This window comes from Vulpes lagopus, chromosome X (genome assembly GCF_018345385.1).
Source record: "Vulpes lagopus strain Blue_001 chromosome X, ASM1834538v1, whole genome shotgun sequence".
NCBI classification, from domain to species: domain Eukaryota; kingdom Metazoa; phylum Chordata; class Mammalia; order Carnivora; family Canidae; genus Vulpes; species Vulpes lagopus.
In genome coordinates this window covers 73,310,157-73,337,650 of record NC_054848.1, presented here as the reverse complement: position 1 = coordinate 73,337,650, position 27,494 = coordinate 73,310,157, and the positions used below count along the sequence as shown (strand labels likewise).

Here is a 27,494-nt window from a genome sequence, read left to right as displayed (position 1 = left end):
CAAGTGCATTGAACTCATTATTTTTTAAACTAGAATTAAATAATCAGTTTAAAAAATCACTTGAGGTAACAAATTATAGTGATAACTGATCTGAGAGTAGTTTCTTTTTTTTATCTTCAGTCAGTGATTGACAGATTTAAAATATTGGTTCCTTGAGATCTGTGAGTTAGGGTTTAGTAGAAAAAAATTAATTGCTCCAGAATACATAACATAAAGTAACTACCAATGATTACATTTTTCTTGATAATTTTATTTGACTCTCTATAGCACACCACTCCTTGTGAGGCAAGGCATGTCAAATACTGTCTTACTATTTTAGCAGAAATTGCTGTTATTCTACAAGATTTACATTCATGCATTGAGGTGTTCCAGAAAAAAAATCTTACAAAGTATGTTCCATGTTTTCCAATATACTTGTTACAAGATTAGCTTCTTTTCTGGAACATAGGGTGTCACAATTAAAACAAATCCTAGTTATATTTTCTGGACTATATTAAACTATTGAATGTTCTTGGCAAAAAAAAGCCTCTATTCACTATAAGTATAGATAATGTGCAGCAATTCTTGCCTGGGGGATTACTACATAAGGTGTAAGTGTATAAATATCACACAATATCTTTTGTGTGTTTTGTGTTTTGAAGAGAAGTGTGCTTGGTTGTTATTCTTAAAAAGGCAAAATAAAAATAAAAAATAAGAAGCATTTCTTTAACTCTGAGTCATCTGTTCAAATCTAAGCCAAGTCAGTAGTGACCAGAAGCTAATACTAAGTGATGATGTGTTTTGACCTATGAGAAATAAACCTGTCCAGTTCCTAATCAACACTGATCAGCACTATGTTTTTGGAATAGATGGGCACAGATACTTAATATCCTCATCTATAGGGGTCAACTTTTTTTTCCATGGGGTTATGACCAATTGATATGACAGTAGAAAAAAATGCAATGCACATGCTTCTGTGTGACTTTCTATAGTCAGTTGCCCCATAAGTCAAATTTCAATTGATTTGGGGTTATCTGAAAAGGTTGATCAAATTAGTCCACTTAGATATGAATAATGCATGGTTTCCTTTCCCATGTGAGTTTTAGAAAAGTTTACAGAGAGACAGAAGAAAAAGACAAGAAATGCTAATCAATATTTTATCAGCCACCTGTGGATAACTAAGAATCATTAAAGTTCCATTGAACTATAGAAGAAAAATTACAATTACTATGACTCCAATTGTTAACTTTGATTAGAGGCAAGAACAATCAGACATACACATATACAGATACCAAGGAAAGAATACTTGCTTCTGATATACTGAGCAGCACACACACACACACATCAGATAGGGGTTAAAATTTATTCTGTGGGAGGCTGCTACTGATATTCTAACTCTAGTTTCTATCAATCTTCAGGCCACTGTGAGGGAATTAAACCAGAACACTACATTGGATACACCCCTCACTCTCTCCTCTCCTTAGAAGAGAAATCATGGCCAAAGGGAACTCTTTTGGTGCTAGGCTGTGCAGACTTGGGGGAGGAAAAGACAGGCAAAGCTAAACTCCTCTCCTTATATGTTTCAATGTGGTCCTTCTCAGTTCTGTGTTCTTCTGAGATGCTACAAACTCCTATCCTAGATTATGGGGTTCTCTCAAAGGTATTCTGGTCCAAACATATTTGTTAAATCACTATTTGTGTAGGGGGTATAAGGGCCAGGATCTGGAGATATTAAAACCTTTGTACACTGTTGGTGAGAGTGCAAAATGGTGCAGGCACTATGGAAAATAATTCCTCAAAAAATTAAAAAGAGAACTACCATAAGATCCATCAGTCCTACACCTGGATAAACATTCAAAAGAATTAAAATTAGAATGCCAAAGAGAATTCTTCATTTCCATGTTTATTTCAGCATTAGTCATAACAGCCAATATATGAAAAAATGTCCATCAACAGACAATTGGATAAAGATTTGCAAAAACATAAATGAACTTGGAAGAGATTAAGCTAAATGAAATAGGCCAGTCACAGAAGGACAAATACTATATGATTCTACTTATATAGAACACCTAAAATAGTCAAATTCAAAAAATATAAAATAGAATTGTGATTGCTAGAAGATGGAGGAGAGGAAAATGGGAATTGTTTTTCAGAGTATAAAGTTACATTTATACAAGATGAATAATATCTAGAGATCTGCTGTACAACAGAGTGCCTATAGTAAGCATATGGTTTTGTGTACTTAAAACTTAAAGAGGGGGATCCTTGGGTGGCTCAGTGGTTTAGCGCCTGCCTTCAACCCAGGGTGTGATCCTGGAGACCCAGGATCGATTCCCACATCGGGCTCCCTGCATGGAGCCTGCTTCTCCCTCTGCCTGTCTCTCTCTCTCTCTCTCTGTCTCTCATGAATGAATAAATAAATAAAACATTTTAAAAAACCTTAAAGAGAGTAGATCTCCTGTTAAGTATCTAGTGTTCTTACCAAAAAGAAAAAGGAAAGGAGGTAAAAAAAAGTTTTGGAGATGATGGATATGCTTATTACCTTGATTCTGATGATGGTAACATGGGTATACACATAAGTCCATATTCATCAAATATTTTAATTTAAATATTTTCAGCGTTCTAAAAAAAGGATATTATACAGAAGCCTTTGGTGCTCCCTCCTTTTTTTGTATATATTTATTGGAGTTCAATTTGCCAACATATACTCTAACACCCAGTATTCATCCAGTCAAGTACCCGCCTCAGTGCCTATTACCCGGTCACCCCATCCCACTGCCCACCTCCCCTTCCACTATGCCTTGTTCATTTCCCAGAGTTAGTAGTCTCTCATGTTCTGTCACTCCCTCTGATGTTTCCCACTCATTTTCTCTCCTTTCCCCTTTAATCCCTTTCAATATTTTTATACTCACTGAATAAATGAAACCATATAATGTTTGTCCTCTGATTGACTTACTTACCTCAGCATAATATCCTCCAGTTCTATCCAGTTGAGAAAATGGTGGGTATTCATCATTTCTAATGGCTGAGTAATATTCCATTACATATATATACCACATAGTCTATATCCATCCATCTTTTTTTATATTTTATTTATTTATTCATGAGAAACACAGACAGAGGGATCCCTCCATTCATCTTTCAAACGACACCAAGGCTCTTTCCACAGTTTGGCTATTGTGGACATTGCTGCTATAAACGTTGGGCTGTAGGTGTCTCAGCCTTTCACTGAATCTGTATCTTTGGGGTAAATCCCCAGCAGTACAATTGCTGGGTCATAGGGCAGTTCTATTCTTAACTCTTTGAGGAACCTCCACACAGTATTCCAGAGTGGCTGTGCCACTCACATTCCCACCAAGAGTGCAAGAGGGTTCCCCTTTCTCCAGATCCTCTCCAACATTTGTGGTTTCCCGTCTTGTTAACTTTCACCATTGTCACTGGTGTGAGGTGGTATCTCATTGTGGTTTTCGTTTGTATTTCCCTGATGGCAAGTGATGTGAACATTTTCTCATGTGCTTGTTGGCCATGTGTATGTCTGCTTTGGTGAAATTTCTGTTCATGTCTTTTGCTCATTTCATGATTGGATTGTTTGTTTCTTTGCTGTTGAGTTGAATAAGTTCTTTATGGATCTTGGATACTATACCTTTATCTGATATATCATTTGCAAATACCTTCTTCCATCCTGCAGGTGATCTTTTAGTTTTGTTGACTGATGTTTTGGCTGTGCAGAAGCTTTTTATCTTGACGAAGTCCCAATAATTCATTTTTGCTTTTGTTTCCCTTGCCTTCATAGATGTATCTTGAAAGAGGTTGCTGTGGCCAAGTTCAAAAAGGGTGTTGCCTGTGTTCTCCTCTAGAATTTTGATGGAATCTTGTCTCACATTGAGATCTTTCATCCATTTTGAGTTTATCTTTGTGTATGGTGTAAGAGAATGGTGTAGTTACATTCTTCTGCACGTGGGTGTCCAATTTTCCCAGCACCATTTATTGAAGAGACTGTCCTTTTTCCAGTGGATATTCATTCTTCCTTTGTCGAATATTAGTTGACCGTAGAATTGAGGGCCAATTTCTGGGCGCCTGGCTGACAGGGAAGCTGCTCGGAGGCAGCTCCAGCAGAGGCTTTGCGTGGAAGGGGCTGCGCGGCCAGGAGCGCGATTCCAACAGCACAGGCCCGGGAGCGCAGGGCACCGGGGACACAGCCCAAGAACCGGCGCTCCCCCCCGGGACAGGCAGAGGCTGAGAAGGCACAGGACAGCAAGGACACTCCTGCCACCAGGCGGGCCCGAGCTAGGCAGATCAGCAGCCCCGCTCCCTGAGCAACCAGGCCCCTGTAGGCTGAGAGCTCTGTAGTTACTGCGGGAGCTAAATCCAGAGCTCCAGAGCTGACTTCTGCCACGGTTGTTGTTCCTCCTGGGGCCTCACAGGATAAACAACCCCCCACTGAGCCTCAAAGTGGCCTCACAGGATAAACAGGTTAAACATCCTTCACTGAGCCCTGCACCAGGCAGGGGGCTGAGCAGCTCCCCCAAGTGCTAACACCTGAAAATCAGCACAGCAGGCCCCTCCCGCAAAAGACCACCTAGAAGAACTGGGGAAAAACAAACTATTGACCAAGCAGCACTGGAAAGTTCCAGGGGAAGTCGAGGGATTTACAGTATACAGAATCAGAGGATATTCCGCCCTGTTTTTTTGATTTTTGATTTCTGTTTGCTTCCCCCTAATTTTTTTCTTTTTTTCTTTTCTTATCTTTTTTCTTTTTTTCTATTTTTTCTTATTTCAATTTTCTGTTTTTCTTTTTCTTTCCTTCTTTCTCTTCTCTCTTTTTCTCCTTTTCCGAGTACAACTTGGTTTTGGCCACTCTGCACTGACCAAAATGACTAGAAGGAAAACCTCACCTCAAAAGAAACAATCAGAAACAGTCCTCTCTCCCACAGAGTTACAAAATCTGGATTACAATTCAATGTCAGAAAGCCAATTCAAAGCACTATTACAAAGCTACTGGTGGCTCCAGAAAAAAGCATAAATGATTCAAGAGACTTAATGACTGCAGAACTTAGATCTAATCAGGCAGAAATTAAAAATCAATTGAATGAGATGTAATCCAAACTAGAGGTCCTAACAACGAGGGTGAACGAGGTAGAAAAACAAGTGAGTGACATAGAAGTCAAGTGTTGGCAAAGAGGGAAACTGAGGAAAAAGAGGCAAACAATTAAAAGATCATGAGGATAGATTAAGGGAAAGAAGTGACAGCCTGAGGAAGAAAAATCTACCTTTAATTGGGGTTCCCGAGGGTGCCGAAAGGGACAGAGGCCCAGAATATGTATTTGAACAAATGATAGCTGAAAACTTTCCTAATCTGGGAAGGGAAACAGGCATTCAGATCCAGGAGATAGAGAGATCCCCCCATAAAATCAATAAAAAACGTTCAATACCTCGACATTTAATAGTTAAGCTTGCAAATTCCAAAGATAAAGAGAAGATCCTTAAAGCAGCAAGAGACAAGAGATCCCTAACTTATATGGAGAGAAATATCAGATTAACAGGAGACCTCTCCACAGAGACCTGGCAGGCCAGAAAGGGCTGGCAGCATATATTCAGGGTCATAAAAGAGAAGAACGTGCAGCCAAGAATACTTTATCCAGCAAGACTCTCATTCAGAATAGAAGGAGAAAGAGCTTTCAAGACAGGCAGGAACTGAAAGAATATGTGACCACCAAACGAGCTCTGCAAGAAATTTTAAGGGAGACTCTTAAAATTCCCCTTTAAGAAGATGTCCAATGGAACAATCCACAAAAACAGGGACTGAATAGGTATCATGAAGACACTAAACTCATATCTTTCAATAGTAACTCTGAATGTGAATGGGCTAATGACCCCATCAAAACTTGCAGAGTTTCAGACTGGATAAAAAACCAAGAGGCATCTATTTGCAGTCTACAAGAGAGTGATTTTAGACATAAGGACACCTGCAGCCTGAAAATAAAAGGTTGGAGAACCATTTATCATTCAAATGGTCCTCAAAAGAAAGCAAGGGTAGCCATCCTTATATCAGATAAACTAAAATTTATCCCGAAGACTGTAGTGAGAGATGAAGTGGGACACTATATAATACTATCTATCCAACAAGAGGACCTAACAATCATCAATATTTGTGCCCCGAATGTGGGAGCTGCCAAGTATATCAATCAATAAATAACCAAAGTTAAGATATACTTAGATAATAATACACTTATACTTGGTGACTTCAATCTAGCGCTATCTACACTCGATAGGTCTTCTAAGCACAACATCTCCAAAGAAACGAGAGATTAAATGATACACTGGACCAGATGGATTTCACAGATATCTACAGAACTTTACATGCAAACGCAACTGAAAACACATTCTTCTCAAGTGCACATGGAACTTTCTCCAGAATAGACCACATACTGGGTCACAAACCAGGTCTGAACTGATACCAAAAGATTGAGATTGACCCCTGCATATTCGCAGACCATAATGCCTTGAAATTATAACTAAATCACAAGAAGAAGTTTGGAAGGATTTCAAACATGTGGAGGTTAAGGACCATCCTGCTAAAAGATGAAAGGGTCAACCAGGAAATTAGAGAAGAATTGAAAAGATTCATGGGAACTAATGAGGATGAAGATACAACCACTCAAAATCTTTGGGATACAGCAAAAGCAGTCCTGAAGGGGAAACACATCGCAATACAAGCAGCCATCCAAAAACAGGAAAGAACTCAAATACAAAAGCTAACCTTGCACCTAAAGGAGCTGAAGAAACAAAAGCAAATAGATCCTACACCTAGCAGAAGAGAGTTGATAAAGATTCGAGCAGAATTCAATGAAATAGAGACCAGAAGAACTGTGGAAAAGATCAAGGAAGCCAGGAGTTGGTTCTTTGAAAGAATTAATAAGATAGATAAACATTAGGCAGCCTTAATAAAAGAAGAGAGAGAGAGAAGACTCAAAATAATAGATCATGATAAAAAATTAAATCAAATAAAATCATGAATGAGAAAGGAGAGATCACAACCAACACCAAGGAAATACAAACAATTTTAAAACATATTATGAACAGCTATACGCCAATAAATTAGGCAATCTAGAAGAAATGGATGCATTTCTGGAAAGCCACAAACTACCAAAAGTGGAACAGGAAGAAATAGAAAACCTGAACAGGCCAATAACCAGGGAGGAAACTGAAGCAGTCATCAACAACCTCCCAAGACACAAAAGTCCAGGGCCAGATGGCTTCCCTGGGGAATTCTATCAAACGTTTAAAGAAGAAACCATACCTATTCTACTAAAGCTGTTTGGAAAGATAGAAAGAGATGGAGTATGTTCAAACGTTCTATGAGCCCAGCATCACCTTAATTCCAAAACCAGACAAAGACCCCACCAAAAAGGAGAATTATCGTCCAATATCCCTGATCAACATGGATGCAAAAATTCTTAACAAGATACTAGCGAATAGGATACAATAGTACATTAAGAATATTATTCACTATGACCAACTAGGATTTATTCCTGGGATGCAAGACTGGTTCAACAATCATAAAACAGTCAATGTGATTCATCATGTCATGAAGAGAAAAAACAAGAATCATATGATCCTCTCAATAGATGAAGAGAAAGCATTTGACAAAATACAGCATCCATTCCTGATCAAAACTCTTCAGATTGTAGGGATAGAGGGAATGTTCTGCAACATCTTAAAAGCCCTCTAGGAAAAGCCCACAGCAAATATCATTCTCAATGGGGAAGCACTGGGAGCCTTTCTTCTAAGATCAGGAACAAAACAGGGATGTCCACTCTCACCACTGCTATTTAACATAGTACTAGATGTCCTAGCCTCATCAATCAGACAACAAAAAGAAATAAAAGGCATTCAAATTGGCAAAGAAGAAGTGAAACTCTCCCTCTTCGCCAGTGACATGATACTCTACGTAGAAAACCCAAAGGACTCCACCTCAAGATTGCTAGAACTCATACAGCAATTTGGCCATGTGGCAAGATACGAAATCAGTGCCCAGAAGTCAGTGGCATTTCTGTATACTAACAATGAGACTGAAGAAAGAGAAATTAAGGAGTCAATCCTGTTTATAATTGCACCCCAAAGCCTAGGATACCTGGGAATAAGCCTAACCAAAGAGGTAAAGGATCTATACCCTAAAAACTATAGAGCACTTCTGAAAGAAATTGAGGAAGACACAAAGAGATGGAAAAATATTCCATGCTCATGGATTGGCAGAATTAATATTGTGAAAATGTCAATGTTACCCAGGGCAATTTACACGTTTAATGCAATCCCTATCAAAATACCATGGACTTTCTTCAGAGAGTTAGAACAAATTATTTTAAGATTCGTGTGGAATCAGAAAAGACCCCGAATAGCCAGGGGAATTTTAAAAAAGAAAAGCATAGCTGGGGGCATCACAATATCAGATTTCAGGTTGTACTACAAAGCTGTGGTCATCAAGACAGTGTGGTACTGGCACAAAACCAGACACATAGATCAATGGAACAGAATAGAGAACACAGAAGTAGACCCTCAACTTTATGATCAACTAATACTCAACAAAGCAGGAAAGACTATACACTGGAAAAAAGACAGTCTCTTCAATAAATGGTGCTGAGAAAAATGGATATCCACATGCAGAAGAATGAAACTAGACCACTCTCTTGCACCATACACAAAGATCAATTCAAAATCGATGAAAGATCTAAATGTGAGACAAGATTCCATCAAAATCCTAGAGGAGAACACAGCCAACTCCCTTTTTGAACTCGGCCACAGTAATTTCTTGCAAGATACATCCACAAATGCAAGAGATAGTTCAAAAATGAACTATTGGGACTTCATCAAGATGAGAAGCTTTTGCACAGCAAAGGATACAGTCAACAAAACTAAAAGACAACCTACAGAATGGGAGAAGATATTTGCAAATGACGTATCAGATAAAGGTCTAGTTTCCAAGATCTATAAAGAACTTCTTAAACTCAACACCAAAGAAACAAACAATCCAATCATGAAATGGGCAAAAGACATGAACAGAAGTCTCACAGAGGAAGACATAGACATGGCCAACATGCACATGAGAAAATGCTCTGCATCACTGGCCATCAGGGAAATACAAATCGAAACCACAATGAGATACCACCTCACACCGGTGATAATGGGGAGAATTAACAAAGCAGGAAACCACAAATGTTAGAGAGGATGTGGAGAAAGGGGAACCTTCCTGCACTGTTGATGAGAATGTGAACTGGTGCAGCCACTCTGGAAAACTGTGTGGAGGTTCCTCAAACAGTTATAAAAGATCTGCCCTACGTCCCAGCAATTGCACTGTTGGGTATTTACCCCAAAGATTCAGATGCAATGAAATGCTGGGACACCTGCACCCCAATGTTTATAGCAGCAATGTCCACAATAGCCAAGCTGTGGAAGGAGCCTTGGTGTCCATCGAAAGATGAATGGATAAAGAAGATGTGGTTTATGTATACAATGGAATATTACTCAGCCATTAGAAATGACAAATACCCACCATTTGCTTTGATGTGGATGGAACTGTAGGGTATTATGCTGAGTGACGTAAGTCAATCGGAGAAGGACATACATTATATGGTCTCATTCATTTGAGGAATATAAAAAATAGTGAATGTGAATAAAGGGAAAAGCAGAAAAAATAAGTGGGAAATATCAGAAAGGGAGACAGAACACGAGAGACTCCTAACTCTGGGAAATGAACTAGGAGTGGTGGAAGGGGAGGTGGGCGATTGGTGGGGGTGACTGGGTGATGGGTACTGTGGTGGGCACTTGACGGGATGAGCACTGGTGTTATTCTATATGCTGAAAAATTGAACACCAATAGAAATAAATTTATTTTAAAAATGTTTCAGTCAACTACATTTAAAAAAGAATTAAAAGCGAAAAAATGTTTCTCCAAATCCCCATTCCATCTTTTTAGCCTTGCTTTGTGTCTTGGGAGTCTAACCTGAATTATAGGCCATTAGAGGACATCCTCATCTTCTGGTTTCATTTTGGGCTAGGACAAAAGAGAGGATAAGGGGACCAATTGCATAAAGTTTGGAGTCACTAAGTGAGATTGGGGTAGTTCCATATAATCCCTCCTTTTGGAAGTCACCATGGACTATTTGTATCTGTAAAGAGACCACAGAGCTACTTCATCTCAAGGTTGCTGTCATCATTCATCTCTCCTGGTCTATTTGGATCTCTCCTTACTCTTTTCTTAGCTCTGGAGTTTTGCCTTATCCTTTTGTGGTATTCCTACATACTGCTCATAACTTGAAAAGTATTCGTTTTCTCAATCTCTCTTCAAATTGTCCAAATTGTGTGAGTTGACTAGTTTTATTCCAAGGAAATGATTGAGATGCACACACACACATGCACACACACACACACACACACACACACACACACACATAACTTTGGCTTGATTAAAGAACATGATCTTCCCAGAGAAACCTGGATTGCTTTTAGATTTAATGTATAGCAGTAACAGAGATATTTCTTGACTGGTATCTCTAAGCAACTTTTCAAGGCCCAAATTCTTACCTTCCCTGGAGTTTCTCCTCTTCCCAGTGTATCATTTTGATTCCCTGGAATAACTCTAAGTTTCCAGCATACTGAAAAAAAAAAAACATATTTTCCTTTTGGAGGTAGTGTGAGCAAAAGACCTCAGTGAAACAGATTTCATTAGAATCTACTTTTTTCTTATCAAAAAGATAAAGATAAATCTTACAATTTATCAAAATTGTATTATTCTTCTATGTTCTGATTAGATAAGTGGGGTTAATCTTGGTTGTCATAACTGGTTACACACTAGTACAAGCTCTGATTCTACTTTTTTCTTCAAAGCAATTTTATAATTGAATCCTGTGGGTTTTTTTTTTTTGTATATGTTTATGGAATGCAACATGGTAGCAAAAGAATGCTGGATTTTACACATAAAGTCTATCAGAGCCCTATCTCTAAAAATTGGTAAGAGTAATCCCTGCCATATATATCATGATATGAATATGCTACTTAAACTTCATAGTTTCATAGTTTCATAAACATCCAGGTGTTTGTGATGCTGCTACTGCAGGTGCTAATGATGTTAAAGGAAGCTTCCCCACTATGTTTCCATTTTAGGTTTTAAGTTCTATATGGGTAGATAACAACTAGCAATAATAGGATCAGCACTCTGTTGTCATTTTAAATACTTTATACATTTTCATATTAAATGAAAAAAAGCACTAGACGAAGTTCAATTGTTTTTTACAAGACCAAAAGTACTGTAATACTAGTTCTAAACTGATTACAAAGAAAGATAAATTGTTGTATATCTTAATTCAAAGAGGGATGATCTGCATATTGGATGTAATTACTTTTATGTCTTTAGTCCCAATTTTTAGATTTTTTCCCCAAAATGTCAATAGAATATCTTTCCCTAGAAATGAATGGATGAGAATTTACGTTGGGGCACAATTTGTAGAAAAAATGCAAATAAGATACTATTTGGAAGTTGATCTCTAACGCCAGGACAAATAAACATGGTGAAATGTCCCTTTCCTTTAGGTTATCATAACCCTAGAGATGGACATGGTTACTGGAATGGCCCAACAGTTACTATGGAAGGACTTCTCTTCTTCTTGTCATTTTTTAAAATTCAGTTTGTCCTTTATTTCTTTGTAGATGCCCATAGAAGCAGACCAGTGGATGGACAGTTCAAGAAGACAACAGATGTAAAATATCAGAAGATTGTAGAAAAGAACATCTAACTCTGCTTTAATGTCATTATCATATTCAAGACAAACATACATCATTACTTTGTGTAAATTAACTGTTTTGCTCATTTTAGATCTCATGTAAATAAATAGTTTTATTATTATTTTAATAGAAGAAATATTAATGTTGAACCTAAGGTATTTTCCACAAAAAATAGCTCAAGTATTTCAGAGATATTATGCACCTTTATGTAGTTATATACTTGTCTGGACATGAGATAGATTATTAAGACCAAAAGTAAATATAGAGCCAAGATTATGTTGATTGATAATCAGAGGCAGCACTGATTATTACAGGTAGGTAGAAATTTGAAGGCAATGTGATTGTTTAAAGAAAATTGAGAGATTCAACGGACTTTATGTTGGTGAAGTGTTACTTTTTATAACTGCAAAATTTTGTGTAAAATAAATAAGAAAACTACAATTAGAAGTGTACTTTTCCAAGATCTAGGGATGCTAGAAGGAGAAGAAAAAAATGTGTGAAAGACAAGAAAATGCACTGAGTGTGCAGGTGGCAGAAACATTCTCAAGGATTTCTGCCAGGGAGTCAAGGGAGACAAAGCTCTGAAATAGTAAGATTGCATTTCCTTCAAATCTGCATATTCTGCAGCCCTTAAGCCATTACCTGCAGCTGAGGAGCTCCAATAAAAGTGATTTAAAAACTCATTCTGGCTGCCTCCATATGCCAGCCCCCTAAGGTTGCCACTACACATTAAGAGAACTGAAACCATAAAGCTCAAATTAAATAATGTACCTGATTCAGCTCTTCTATAGGCAGCCTTTTCTGTCTGTAACTGATGAAGTGTTGTTAACTGTTGGAATTGTTTTAATATGTCCAACTAATTTTTGAAAATTTTTAAAGATTTTATTTATTTATTTATTTATTTATTTATTTATTTATTTATTTGAGAGAGAGAGAGTGCATGCACAAGGAGGGGAATCAGCATGCAGATCAGGGAGCCATATGTGGGACTCGATTCAAGACCCTGGGATCATGTCCTGAGCAGAAGGCAGATGCCCAGCTGACTGAGCCACACAGAAACTGCTATTTCTTTTTTCATTATCCTTGATTTACTTTGGTTTCTGCTTTAAATTTATATATTTATTTTCCTATATGGTTGTCCTTTTCTTCAACACTTAGACATCCTACTGAAATAATGCTGAAATCTGGATTCACTGGATTCTATTTTAGCATTCCGCCCAATGAACATTCTGTTAAAAAAAAATAAAAGATGACCATGGTAACAGTGACCATTTGCCTTGGAAGAAGGAAAGGTGCTTTGCATAACCTTATATTTTAATTTCATTTTTATTGAGGTATAATTGGCATACCACATTATATTAGTATCAAGTATATAGCATAGTGAATTGATATTTGTATATACTGTGAAATAATCACCAAAATAAATCTAGTTAATATCTATCACCATACATAGTAATGTAGTTATTTTTCTTATGATGAGATTTTAAGATTTATTCTCTTAGCAATTTTCAAATATGAAGAATGGTATTATTAACTATAGTCACCATATTGCAGATTACATCCCTATGACTTATTTATTGTAAAACTAGGAGTTCATAACTTTTGATTCTTTTCACCTATTTTACCCACCTCCATCACCCGCCTCTGGCAACCACCGATCTGTTCTCTGTATCTCAGAGTTTAAGTTAGTTTGTTTGTTTTTTAGATTCTAAGTATAAGTGAGATCATATGATATTTGTCTCTCTGATTTTTTTCACTTAAATTAATACCCTCAAAGCTCATCCATATTGCTGCAAATGGCAAGGTTTCATTCTTTTTTATGTCTGAATAATACTTCATTGTAAATATATACCACATTTTCTTTATTCATTCAACCATTCATGGACATTTAGGTTGTTTCCATATTTTGGCTATTGTAAATAATGCTGCAATGAATATGGGGGTGAATATATTTTTTGAGTTAGTATTTTCATTTTCTTTAGATAGATACCCAAAAGTGGAACTGTTGAATCATATGGCAGTTCTATTTTTAATTTTCTGAAGAACTTCCATACCATTTTCCATAGTGGCTGCATCAATTTAAATTTTCCCCAACAGTACACAAAGATTCCCTTTTTTTCCACATCCTGGCCAGTATTTTTTGCTTCTTTTCTTTTTGATAATAGCCATTCTAACAGATGTGAGGTGATATCTCATTGTGGTTTCAACATTTCCCTAATAATTAATAATGTTATGCATTTTTTCATGGACCTGTTTGCTATCGCTTTGCTTCCTTTGGGAGAAAAAAAAAGTATCTAATCAAATCATCTGCCCATTTTTAAAGCAGATTGAGGGGTCTTTTGGGGAATTGAGTTGCATGAATCTTTATATATTTTGAATATTAACTCCTTATAAGATACATTATTTGCACTTTTTCCCATTCAGTAAGTTGCCTTCTCATTTTTTTGATGGTTTCTTTTGATGGGTAGAAGCTCTTGAGGTTGTTGTAGTCCCACTCGTTTATCATGGTAGGATAATGTCAAGGAGCTTACTGCCAATGTTTTCTTCGAGGAATTTTATGGATTCATGTTTTATATTCAAATCTTTAATCCATTTTGAGTTCATTTTTGTGTGTGATGCAAGACAGTGCTCCACTTTCATTCTTTTGCATGTTGGTATCCAATTTTCCCAATACCATTTACTGAAGAGATTTTTTTTTTCCATTGGGTATACTTTCCTGCTTTGTTGAAGATTAATTGAACATTTAGTTGTGGGTTTGTTTCTAGGTCTTGTACTTTGTTCCATTGATCTGTGTGTCTGTGTTTTTTTTGTGTGTGTGTGTGTGTCTGTGTTTATGTCACTGCCATACTGCTTTGATTACCATAGTTTCGTAATACAGTTTCAAATCAAGGAGCATGATTCCTCCAGCTTTGTTTTTCTTTCTCAAAATTGCTTTGGTTATTCACTGCCTTTTTTGGTTTCACATAAATTTTAGGAGTGTTTGTTCTATTTCTGCAAAAAATGCCACTGTAATTTTGGTAGGCTTTACATTGACTCTTAGATGACTTTGGGTAGTATTTCAACAATATTAATTCTTCAAGAAGGATTCATATTAATTCCTTTTTGAATGTTTTGTAGAATTCACCAGTGAAGTCATCTGGTCCTGGACTTTGTTGGAAAGTTTATAGATAATTTCATAACTACTCAGAATCTAATGCCAGTAAAAAGAGACTAATTCTGGGAGTCGGTATTTATTTTTCTTTATAAAATATTTAAATAGGTCATTTATATGCATAAAACTAAAAATTAAACTTGTATTACACAACATGTCATGGTGTTTTTCACCAATCCATTATCATTAGAGAATTAATTAACTGGGGTTGGTGAGGAGGGAACTTGTCAAGTCATAACTTGTAATTATTTGTTTACACCTCTGACTTCTCACCTTGAGTTCTAGAAGATCAGAGATATCACTTATTCATTTTCATATTCTCACACTACCTGTTCTGTCAAAGGCATTCACTTAATACATCCTGGATGAATAAGTGAGTTGTTCTGGTACAATATTCGTTTTTGTAAAATTGGTTTTATATCACACAGAGTTTCACATTCTGTGTTTGCCCATGCTTCTTCATACTTCCCATGAGACTGGTCAGGTCTTTGTATCTTGGTTGATATTAATCTGATATGTATAGAGATGTTTCTGGGTTTTTTTTTGTTTTGTTTTGTTTTGTTTTTTTTCTGGGGGTTTTTTGATCCATAATTGCTTACATTTCAGCTTTTGCAATGTATCACAAACACATACTAACTACAATTCTTAAATCTAGATATTTTTGGTTTCTGTTGGCTACTGCACAAATCCATATAATAAGGAAAGCCAGCTTCACAGTTTTCTTCCAATATGAATTTTCTCTGTCATTTTCCTTTAAAAAATGTCTTTGTGATGGGATTCAAATCTATAATTTCCCATGATTTTAGGTAGAAAAAAAAGATTCTTTTGTTTGAGTGGTCCCTAAAGGTCCTCTTATTTAAAAAATGATTCAAGTAGCAGAGAAATCAACAAATTAGCTCTACATTAAAATTCATCTTGTGTCTCTTAAATGATCCTCGATGCAGGTGCCAAGTTGAGATATCTTTGATGGTTTGTTTCTCTATGGCTCTGGACACAAGACCAAAGGATGGTACAGCTAAGGCAAATCCAAGCCCTTGGGTTTTCTTCTTTCTCCTCAGTATTCCTCTTTGGCAATTTGACAGTTCATCTGTGCTAATCAAATTCATCAGGGGTTGACATGTGGCAAGTAGGTAATAGTTATATTTAGTGCAATTCTTATGAAACTGTATGGTATTATTTTAATAAGTGAATTAGCAAAACTTTTGCAGTTCTTACCTTTTATTATTTAAAACAGCACTCATCTTGATTGTTCATGCTGATCTCAGGAGACATATCATTTAGAATTCAAGCATATTATTACAAAAGATGTCATACAAAAATCACACAATTTCTTACTTTTCAAATCCAGTTAAGAAGGGCTTACTGCAATAATATTTTATGTTTCTATTTTTCTATTTAATGCACAACAGATACCTAATTCTTTCCTAAATATTGAATTACTATTCTTCTGTGGATACTACGTTGCCTATCTATAATTCCAAGGTATATTTATATTGTATATTTATAACTAAAGTACTTAAATTCTTCTCTATGAGTAGTATTTAGATTTTTCTGAACATTTAACATAACAACAGACAGGGATGTAAATGAGAAAAATATGTTTCCTCCATTTAAGATGAACTTTGATAAAGATAAAAAAGCCCTTGTGTGGTTAAGCATTGTTAATAATGAACTTCAATGCTCTTACAAACATATAAATAAGTCTAACTTTTTGAGATGCAGGCCACTGAAGGCTGGTAGAATATTATTGCTGTTCAAATTATATGAAAAGAAAATATGGGGACATAGAATAAAGATTTGGATCATATACACACTCAGAATGTTATCTCTTGGCTTTTTATCCAAGAGTGTGTTTAGGCATAAAATTTCATTGATCTATATGTTATTTTTTTAAAGATATTATTTATTTATCAGAGAGAGAGAGCGAGAGCGAGAGAGCGAGAGAGAGAGAGAGAGAGGCAGAGACACAGGCAGAGGGAGAAGCAGGCTCCATGCAGGGAGCCTGACATGGGACTGGATCCCGGGACTCTAGGATCAGGCACTGGGCTGAAGCCTGCGCTAAACCGCTGAGCCCCCTAGGATGCCCTGATCTATATGTTCTTTGATTAATAATCACTTCCAGGAAACCATTGCAAAAAGCAGTATATACAATGTAGTCTATCTTCAATTTTTAAATTAAAACTCGGAATTTATGGCATAACTAACACTTTGATATAAAAGGAACTCAAAAAAATGATTCTGGACCATCTGTATAGATGTAGAGGGGATTTTCTGCTTTTTTTTTGGCTGTTTCCCAACTCTTCACTGTGCAATGTACTAATTTACACAGTATCCCACTTTCTATTCAGAATAAAAGGCTAGAAAGTCCTTTTATTGTCCCATGGCAGCCAGGTTCTGGGTATATACTCTAGACTGAGATAAATGTATGCTAACATCCCAAAATATGAATGTAAATTGAATAAAACAAGATTTAAATGATGGTTGCAATTAATTGAGAAAAACTGCTGCAATGTCCACTAGTAGTAGCAATTTTTAGAGAAGATGGAGGCCTACAAATATTGGTGGCTCTGTCTTGACCAAATAGTTCTACCTAAAAGATTATTATTTTGTTCTTTGTTTCTTATATCTCCAAACTTCATTTGGTTCCTTCTAGTCTTAGAAGTCTGTTTTTCTAGCTAATACAATAGTATCCAATATAACCTTCCAATGAATTTCTTTTTTTTAAGATAGCTAGAGACTATAAGAATGATGACAGACCCTATGTAATGCTATTCAATGTCCCTGCACTATTGATATTTAAAAGAATAAGATCACATTTTCTGGAGATTGCAGGAACTCATTGTGCTTAATTTAATACTTTAGAGGATATTGGTACATTTGGCATAAAAAGGGGGATTTATAAAATATACCAAACACAATATTATTGTTTACATTTCAAGAATGATCCTTTTTTTTAACAAAAGAGATAGACTGTAGAAAGTGTTTAGTAATGCATAATAAGTGTAGTTTCATCTAGAGGGCATGACCTTTATAAACACAGAGGTTTGGGTATTAATTTTTGCCCTAATATTTGCCACCTGTGTGCCCTAAGTAAGTTACTTAGTTTTTCTTATCTGTAAAAAGAAAGTTGCAAGAAATGTGAGGATTATGTGGTATATTAAATATACATTGCAACAAGCACAGAGCCTAGAACATAATATTGATTTGAACTCGGGAAGATGGCAGAGTAGGAGGACCCTAAGTTCACTCCATCCCATGTCTATGACTAGACAATATAATACACATATAATTCTACATATAATTCACATCTGAGTAAGTAAACTGGAGAGCAACCTGAGGACTTGCAGAACAAACTACACAACAAATGTAGAGAAGAAACTACATCTGAGAGGCTAAGAAGGGCAGAAATGGTGGTTAGGAGCTGCTCAAGAGGGAGAGAGCTGTAGGCAAGAACAGGGAGAAGAACCATGGAGCTAACACAGGGGAGATGAATCCTCATAATATCTGGTTTTGAAAACCAGAAGGGTTGAATTCCATATTTGTATAGCCAGTAGGAGGTGGAGCCTGGAGTTTTAAAAGTCAGCTGACTCAGCAATAGGCAACCCAGGAGAGCCCATGATAGCTGCGTCCCACCCTTACAGAAACAACAGCCTACAGAGAGGAAACAGAAGTAACAATTTGCACAATGCCTAGGGTAAATGGGAGGAAGATCTGTTTATTCTGATTTTGAAGTATGTTGGGGGGACTACTCTGGAAACAAAGGAGATGGCAAGTGCCATTTTTCACAGAGCCAGCCTAGTGGATCCCACTAACACCATAAAAAAATAGCCCACAACAAGCAGAGTATCAGTGCAGTTGCTTGAACATAAAGAAAAAGTAATTCAGATAAAACAAGATGCAAGAAACATACATAGGAGACCCCCTTGAAGTGCCATGTCCCCGTAAACAGGGACATTGCACTGCAGGGTACTATAGAAGCTCTTGTTCATAAAACTACTGCTTTCAAGAACAGAAGACATATCTGACTTTCCTAATAAAGAGAAACAGACACAGAATGGTAGACAAAATGGAGAGACAGAGGAATATGTCTGAAATAAAAGAACAGAAAAAGATCAGAGCAGGAGATCTAAGCAAAAGAGAAATAAGTTATATGCCTGATATAGAATTCAAAGTAATGATCCTAAAGATACTCCCTGGACCTCAGAAAAGGGTGTAGGACATCAGTGAGATGCTTGACAAAGAAATAAAATATAACTTATCAGAGATGAGAAACTGAATAGGTGAAATTAAAAATACAATAAATGTCACAAATAGTAAGCTACAGGAATCAAAGGAACATATCAGTGACCTGGAGGATAGAGTAATGGAAAGCAAGAAGGTAAATAGATGAGACAAGCAAATAGTGCATAATGAGAATACACTTAGAGAACTGAGCAACACCATCAAGCATAATAACATTTGCATTGTAGGGATCCCAGAAAAAGAGATAAGGAGGTAGAAAATGTATTTGGAGAAATAATATCTGAAAACTTCCCAAAAATGGGGAGGGAAAATGAGATCAATTTTCAGTAGACATAAAGATCCCAAACAAATTCAACCCAAGGAAGTCCACATCAAGACAAAGATTAATTAGAATGAGGAAAAAAAATTATAAGGAAAGAGTTTCAAAAGTTACCAGAGGGGATCCCTGGATGGCTCAGCAGTTGAGCATCTGACTTTGGCTCAGGCTGTGGTCCTGGGATCAAGTCCCACATCGGGCTCCCTGCGTAGAGTCTGCTTCTCTCTCTGCCTGTGTCTCTGGCTCTGTCTCTCTGTGTCTCTCATGAATGAATAAATAAATAAAAAATCTTAAAAAAATGTTACCAGAGAAAAGAGGACAATTACATACAAAGGAAATTCTATAAGGCAAAGCTGATATTTTCAGCAGAAACTATTCATACTAGAAGAAAGTGGCATGATTTATTCAAAATGCTGAAAGGGAAAAATCTGCAGCAAAGAATACTCTATCCATCAAGTCTATTATTCAGAATAGAAGGAGAGATAAAGAGTTTCTCAGACAAACAAAATTTAAAAGAATTCATCACCACTAAATCAGCCTCATAAAAAATACTAAGGGAGATTCTGTGAGTGGAAAGCAAATGCCATAAGTAAGAAAAAATAATCACAAAAATGAAAAAAAAAAAAACATAGGCATACCTGCAAAAATCAGTCAAGAAAAGCACAAAACAAAAAGATGTAAAATATGATACCAAATATCTAAAACATAGAGAAGAGAGGAATAAAGAATGAGTTCAAAATTCAGTGACTATCATTTTAATATAAACTGAAATATGCTGAAGATGTTATATATAAACCAAATGGTAACTAGAAATAAATAACCAGTTATAGGTATGCAAAAACTAAAGAGTAAGGAATCCAAGAATATCACTACAGAAAACCAGCAAACCATGAAAGGGAGATAGAGGAGAAAGGATCAGAGAAAAACTACAAAAAAACCCTGCAAAACAAATAACAAATGACAATAAATACATATCTATCAATAATTAGTTTGAATATAAATGAACTAAATGCTTCAATCAAAAGACTTAGGGTGACAGAGTAGATCTATATACTGCCTACAAAAGGCTCATTTCAGACTTAAGACATCTGCAGATTTAAAGTGAAGGAATAGAACATTTATCATGTAATTTGATGTCAGAAGAAAGCTGAGGTAGCAACACATATGTTGGACAAAATAGACTGTAAAACAAAGTCTGTGAAAAGAGACAAAAGGACACCGTAATAATAATAAAGGGAACAATCCAGTAAAAAATATAACAGATATAAATATTCATGTACCCAAAGTGGAAGCACACAAAACACAAAACAATTAATAACAAACATACAGGAACTAACTGATAGTAATACAATCATAAGGGACATTAATAGTCAACTTACATTGATCATTCATACAAAAATCAACAAAGAAACACATAGTACCTAATGGATTTAACAGATGTATTCAGAATATTAAGAACATTTCATCCTAAAACAATAGAATACACATTCTTTTCAAGTGCACATGGAGCATTCTCCAGAATAGATCACATTTTAGATGTCAAAACAAATCTGAATAAATTCAAAAAGATCAAAGCCATACTCTGTATCTTTTTTGACCTCAATACTATGAAACTAGAAATCAACAACAGGAAAAATCTGGAAAGACCACAAATACATGGAGATTAAATAGCAAGCTACTAAACAACGAATGGACCACCCAAGAAATCAAATATGAAATAAAAAATTATATATAGAGAGGGGCCTCTGGGTGGCTCTGTCAGTTAAGTGGCCTACTCTTAATTTTAGCTCAGGTCATGATCTCAGGTTCCTGGGTTCAAGCCCCACATCAAGCTCCACACTCAGCAGGGAGACTGCTTCACAATGCTCTCTCCCTCTGCCCATCCCCTCTAAAAAGTAAATAAATCTTTTAAAAATTATATATATAGAAGTAAAAATGAAAACACAATGATCTAAAAATCTGTGGGATGCAACTTTAAGGGAGCTTAGGAAGATGGCGGAATGGGAGGACCCTGAGCTCATCTCATCCCACACTTAAACTAGATATCATCCACATTCAAGTCAGTAAACCAGAACACAATCCAAAAACTGGCAGAACAAACTCATAACTAAATGTAGAGAAGAATCTCCATCTGAAAACTTAGGAAGGTCAGAAAAGCAGAAGGAGCCTACCTGCAGGAGGGAGAGAACTATGCTTATGGACAAAGCAAAGAAACAGGCCCTCACACCAGGAACTTCACACAGAGAATATTAATCCTCATAAAGTTTATCTAAATATCAGAGGGGTTGAATTCCATGAGTTTGTAAAACCAGTGGGACTTGGAGCCTGGAGTCTTAAAAGTCACCTGAATCAGCACTAGGCAAGACAGAAAGGCCAGTGATAGCTGGTTCCCCAACCTTAAAGAGATAGCAGCCTGCATGGAGAGGCACTGTACAACACTGAGGGTATTGGGAACATATATCTATTTATACTGATTTCAGAGCATGCTGGGGGACCTCCCAGGAAATGACGGAGCTGGAAGGTACCATTTTCCTCTCCCATCCGCAGCATAAACACAGCACCACCTGCAAGAGGCAGAGCTGTACAGATACTTTAGTACCTAACCCCTAGACGATGTACCACATCCACAACTTCTCCTGAAATCTTGCCCTCTTCTAGCCTGCTAGGCTCAGCCCTGGGATAAGGGCAAATTTGACTAGAGCCACACTCATGCCCTGCTTGGCCACCTGTCGCACAGACACCACCTTCTGCCACATCTGGCCATCACGCCCCACATACCCCTGTAACACCCTGAGCCATCACCACTGCATGATACACCCTGCTGTTGGCCAAGCCCATCTGCATACTCCAAGCCATCATTGCATGCCATGTGGAGCCTTGCACCCCTTGGCACCCCAGTGCATAGCCTCCAGCCACCATAGAATTTCAGGGGGTCCAGCATAGGACTAGTGGTCTGGGGTAAATTTTTCTCACACCACTGCCCATTCCCAAGTTCCCAGGTGGTCATACCCCTTTGAAGCTGACCTTCTTGGGCCCCACTGAAACTATAGAAAGCAAGCAGAGCCCACAACAGGCAAGGTCGGTGCAGATGGCTGCAGTGAAAGGAAAAGTGATTCAGACACAACACCAGAGTATAAGCAGTATACATAGGATACTGTTCTGAAGGGCTGGGTTGTGGTGAACTGGGAACACTACACTAGGGGCACACCAGGACCTCTTCCTTATAAAGTAACTTTCTTTCTTTCTTTTCTTTCTCTTTCTTTCTTTCTTTCTTTCTTTCTTTCTTTCTTTCTTTCTTTCTTTCTTTCTTTCTTTCTTTCTCTTCTTCTTCTTTCTTTCTTTCTTTCTTTCTTTCTTTCTTCTTTCTTTCTCTTTTTCTTTCTTCTTTTCTTCTTCTTCTTCTTCTTCTTCTTCTTCTTCTTCTTCTTCTTCTTCTTTCTTCTTCTTCTTCTCCTTCTTCCTCTCTCTGTCTCTCTCTCTCTCTCTCTTTAAGTGAGTGCTATACCTGATGTGGGTCTCAAAATCAAGAGTTACATGCTCTTCTGTCTGCCAGCCAGGCATCACGTTTTTTTCAAGTTTTTATATTAAAGTCACTACTTTCAAGAGCAGAAGATATAGCTGATTTTCTTAACACAGAGACACAGATACAGAGAGCATACAAAATTAGGGAAAAAAAGAAATTTATCGTGAATGAAAGAATAAGACAAAAACATGGCCAGAGAACAAAGCAAAACAGACATAAGCAAGATACCTGATAAAGAATTTAAAACAATTATCATAAGGATACTCATTGGATTTGGAAAGAGTGTGGAAGACATTAATAAGACCCTTAACACAGAGAAAAGAAACAACATAGCAGAGATACAAAGCACAATAATTGAAATGAGAAACACACTAGATGGAATAAAAAGCAGGATGGAAGAAGCAGAGGAAGGAATTAGTGACATAAAATACAGGGTTATGAAAAGTAATCAAGTTGAACAAAAGAGAAAAAACAATTATTCAAAATGGGACTAGGCTTAAGGAACTCGGTGACTCCAACAATATAATAATATTTGTATTGTATGTGTCCAAGAAGAAGAGAAAATGGAGCAGAAAAAAATATTTTAAGTAATAATAGCTGCAAACATCCCTAATTTGGGGAAGGAAACAGATATATAGATCCAGTAGGCACAGAGAATTCCCATCAAAATCAATAAAAGGATTTGCATTTCCCTGTTACTAAGGGATGTTGAGCATTTTTTCATGTGTCTGTTGGCCATTGGTATGTCTTCTTTGGAGAAATGTCTCTTCATGTCTTCTGCCATTTTTTTGACTGGATTATTTGTTTCTTGGGTGTTAAGTTTGATAAATTCTTTATAGATATTAGATACTAGTCCCTTTTCTGATATGTCATTTGCAAATATCTTCTATTATGTAGGTTATCTTTTAGTTTTGTCAACTGTTTCCTTTGCTGTGCAAAAGCTTTTTATCTTGATGAAGTCTCAATAATTTATTTTTACCTTTGTTTCCCTTGCCTTTGGAGATGTGTGTAGCAAGAAATTGCTGTGGCAGAGGTCAAGAGGTTGCTCCCTGTGTTCTCTAAGGTTTTGATGGATTTGTGTCTCACATCGAGATCTTTCATTCATTTTGAGTTTACTTTTGTGCGTGATACAAAAAAAAAGTCCAGTTTCATTCTTCTACATGTGGCTATCCAATTTTCCCAACACCATTTTTTTAAGAGACGTTTTTCCATTGGATCTTCTCCCTTACTTTGTCAAAGATTAGTTGACCATAGAGTTCAGAGTCCATTTCTGGGTTCTCTATTTTGTTCCATTGATCTACGTGCCTTTATGTGCCACTACTATATTGTCTTGATGATTAAAGTTTTCTAATATAGATTGAAGTCTGGCATTGTACTGCCATCTGCTTTGGTTTTCTTGTTAAATATTCCTCTGGCTATTCAGGGTCTTTTCTGGTTCCATAAAAATTCTAAGATTATTTCCTTCACCTCTGTGAAGAATGTCAATGGTATTTTGATAGGGATTTCACTGTATGTGTAGATTGATTTGGGTAACAGAGACATTTTAACAATGTTTATCTTCCAATCCATGAGCATGGAACGTTTGTCCATCTCTTTTTGTTTTTCTCAATTTCATTCATAAGTCCTCTGCAGTTTTTAGAATATACATTTACCTCTTTAATTAGGTTTATTCCTAGGTATCTTATGGATTTTGGTGTAAATGTAAATAGGATTGATTCCTTAATTTCTCTTTCTTCTTTCTTATCAGTGTATAGTAGTGCAACTGACTTATGTGCATTGATTTTATAACCTGCCACATTGTTGAATTCCTGTATGAGTTCTAGAAATTTTGGGGTGGAAGAAGATACCATCTCACACCAGTCAAAATGGGTAAAATTGCTTCTTCTCCAAGAGAACACCAAATGCCAGATGACGCCGGTGCTGTGGGAGGACCTGGAGGCCCCAGAGGCCCCAGAGGCCCCAGGGGCCCCGGAATAGGAGGCCACGGCGGCTTTGCGGAGGCTTAGGCAGCAGCATCTGGGGTCCGGGGCGTGGCTGTGTTCGGGGCCGGGGCTGGGGCCGAAGAGCTCACAGAGGCAAGGCGGAGGACAAGGAGTGGATCTCCATCACCAAGCTGGGCCGCCTAGTCAAGGACATGAAGATCAAGTCCCTGGAGGAGATCTATCTCTTTTCTCTGCCCATCAAGGAATCTGAGATCATTGACTTCTTCTTGGGGGCATCCCTCAAGGATGAGGTCTTGAAAATCATGCCCATGCAAAAGCAGACCCGTGCTGGTCAGCTGACCAGTTTCAAGGCATTTGTTGCCATCGGTTATTACAATGGACACATGGGTCTGGGCATCAAGTGCTCCAAGGAGATAGCCACTGCCATCCGTGGGGCCATCATCCTGGCCAAGCTTTCCATTGTCCTTGTGCAACGAGGCTACTGGGGAAACAAAATCGGCAAGCCCCACACTGTCCATGCAAGGTGACTGGTCGTTGTGGTTCTGTGCTAGTGCTTCTCATCCCTGCCCCCAGAAGCACTGGCATTGTCTCAGTCCCTGTGCTGGAGAAGCTATTGATGATGGCTGGTATTGACAACTGCTACACTTCGGCCAGGGGCTGCACTGCCACCCTGGGGAACTTTGCCAAGGCTACTTTTGATGTGATCTCCAAGACCTACAGTTATCTCACCCCTGATCTCTGGAAAGAGACTGTGTTCACCAAGTCTCCCTATCAGGAATTCACTGACCATCTTGTAAAGACCCACACCAGAGTCTCCGTGCAGAGGACCCAGGCTCCAGCTGTGGCTACCACATAGGTTTATATAAGAAAAATAAAAGTGAATTAAAGCTTGTTAAAAAAATGGGTAAAATTAACAAGTCAGGAAAACAACAAATATTGACAAGGTTACAGAGAATGGGGAACCTTCTTACACTGTTGGTGGGAATGCAAGTTGGTACAGCATACTCTGGAAAACAGTATGGAAGCTTCTCAAAAAGTTAAAAATAAAGCTATGCTATGACACAGCAATTGCACTACTAGGTATATACCCTAAAGATACAAATATAGTGATCCAAAGGGGCATTTGCATCCCAATGTTTAGAACAGCAATGTCCACAATAGCCAAACTTGAAAGGAGCTGAGATGTCCTTCAATAGACCAATGGATAAAAATATGTGTATATAGGGGGGCGGGGCAAGATGGCAGAGGAGTAGGGATCCTCAACTCACCTGTCCCTACCAACTTACCTAGAAAACTTTCAAATAATCCTGAAAATCTACGAATTCAACCTGAGATTTAAAGAGAGAACCGCTAGAATGCTACAGAGAGAAGGGTTTTTCACTTCTAACAAGGTAGGAAGGCAGAAAAAAAAAAAAGAATCAAGTGGGGGAGGGGCCTCCTAAGGAGCCTGGCTAAGGGCGGGCAGCTAAAGCCTCCAGGACAGGAAAGCCCAGCCCTAGAGAAATGGGAACTTTAAAAATCCGCACTGGATTCTTCCTGGACAGAAAGACGCTTAGCAGGGAACTCAGGCAGAATCGCAGGAGGGGCAGTGAAGCCTCCAGGTTCCTGGAGTCACCAATACAGGAAGTGCACCCCAGGGGAGAGTGCACCACAGACTGTGGGCCAAGCGCAGTAAAGGGCTGGAGCACACCCGTCGGGGCCTCGGGAGCAGCTCAGGGGGTGGCTCCGGTGGAGGGGGCTGCGCCCTGCTGCCTTTGGGAACCACGGACCCAGGGTCTGATTCCAGCAACACAGGTCTCAGATCCTAGGGCGTGGGGAACACGGCTCAGGATCCTGCGCTCCCTCCAGGACAGGTGGACATGGGGAGGGGCCAGGACAGCGAGGACTCTCATGCTGCCAGGTGCCCCCAAGCTGTGCAGATCAGCGCTCCCTGCCCCAGGAGCATCCAGGCCAGTGTGACTGGGAGATTGCGGTAGTAACTGCAGGAGCTGACTCTAGGGCTGAAGAGCTGTGCCCTGCCAGTGGTGTTTTTCCTCCTGGTGTCACTCCGTGCTTGGGACGGAGTGCAGCCACCAGGAAGCAGGGGCCTCACAGAATAAACAGCTCCCACTGAGCCGTGCACGTGTCATGGGGCAGGACCACTCCCCCTGTGAGTCAGCACAGCAGGCCCCTACCCCCAGAAGACCAGCAAAGGACAGGGGAAGAGCAAGCTCTTGACCAAGCAGTGCTAGAAAGCTCCAGGGGAAGTCGAGGGATTCACAGTATATAGAACCAGAGGGTACCCCTCTTTTTTTCTCTTCCTTTTTCCAGTACAACTCATTTCTATATCAGACTGTAATTTTCCAATTTTTTTTCTCTTTTCCCACCTTAACTACAATATTTTAACACCTCTTCATTTTTAAGATTCTTCCTTTTTGACTTTCATATTTCTACAATGACAGGTCCTAGATATATTTTCCACTTCTAGATTCCCTTCAACATACTCAACTTAATTTTGGGAGATATACAAGATATGTTTTGTTTTGTTTTGTTTTTACTTTGTGTTTTTTTTTTCCTCTGCCT

At 38.0% G+C, this 27,494-nt stretch overlaps 1 pseudogene; it reads left to right on the top strand.

Annotated features, from left to right (window-relative positions):
• Nucleotides 1-24,890: 24,890 nt before the first annotated feature.
• LOC121483420 lies at nucleotides 24,891-25,823 on the top strand (annotated as a pseudogene).
• The last annotated feature ends 1,671 nt before the right edge of the window (nucleotides 25,824-27,494 follow it).